Source organism: Propithecus coquereli, unplaced genomic scaffold, assembly GCF_000956105.1.
Source record: "Propithecus coquereli isolate 6110/MARCELLA unplaced genomic scaffold, Pcoq_1.0 Scaffold325, whole genome shotgun sequence".
Taxonomy (NCBI): domain Eukaryota; kingdom Metazoa; phylum Chordata; class Mammalia; order Primates; family Indriidae; genus Propithecus; species Propithecus coquereli.
Genome location: NW_012148897.1, coordinates 1762507 through 1763661, shown reverse-complemented (window position 1 = coordinate 1763661; position 1155 = coordinate 1762507).

The window sequence follows — 1155 nt, the reverse complement described above, 5'->3', positions numbered from 1 at the left end:
TTTTTTTTTTTGTAGCTATTGTAAATGGGATTGACTTCTTTATTTGGTTCTCTGCTTGATCATAATTACTATATAGAAATGCTACTGATTTTTTTATATTGATTTTCATATCTTGAAATTTATTGAATACTTTTATCAAATCTAGGAGTCTTTAGGGTTTTCTAAGATCATAAAATCAGCAAATAGAGATAAATTGACTTCTTTTTTTCTAATTTAGATGCCTTTTATTTCTTTCTCTTGCCTAATTGCTCTGGCTAGAACTTCCAGTACTATGTTGAATAGGAGTGGTGAATGTGGGCATTTTTGTCTTGATCCAGTTCTTAAGGGGAATGCTTTCAATATGTCCCAATTCACTATGATGTTGGCTGTGGATTTGTAGTGCGTGGCTTTTAATGTTCCTTCCATGCCTAGTTTGTTAAGGGTTTTTATTATGAAGGTATGCTGAATCTTACTTAATGATTTTCTGCATCTATTGAGATGATCATATGTTTTTTGTTTTCATTTCTGTTTATGTGATGGTTCATGTTTATTGATTTGCATATGTTGAACCATCCTTGCATCCTTGAAATAAAACCCACTTGATCGTTGTGTATTATCTTTTTGATGTGCTGCTAGATTCAGTTTGCTAGTATTTTGTTGAGGATTTTTGCATCTATGTTCATCAGGGATATTGGTCTGAAGTTTTCATTTTCTTGTGCCCATGCCTAGCTTTTGGTATCAGGGTGATATTGCCTTCATAGAATGAGTTAGGGAGGACTCCCTCCTCCTCAATTTTTGGGAACAGTTTTAGTAGGATTAATACAAATTCTTCTTTGTAAGTCTGGTAGAATTTGGCGGTGAACCCATCTAGTAGTGGGCTTTTCTTTGTTGGGAGACGTTTTTAATTACCTATTCAATCTTATTACTCTTTATTGAACTGTTCAGGATTTCTATTTCTTCCTGGGTCCATCTTGGGATGTTTTGTGTTTCTAGGAATTTATCCATTTCCTCTAGGTTTTCTAGTTTGTGAGCACATAGTTGTTGACAGTAGTCTCTGATGATCTTTTGTATGTCTGTGGTACCAGTTGTAATGTCTTCTTTTTCATTTCTGAATACATTTATTTGGATCCTCTCTTTCTTTATCTTGGATAGTTTAGCTACCAGTGTATCAATTTT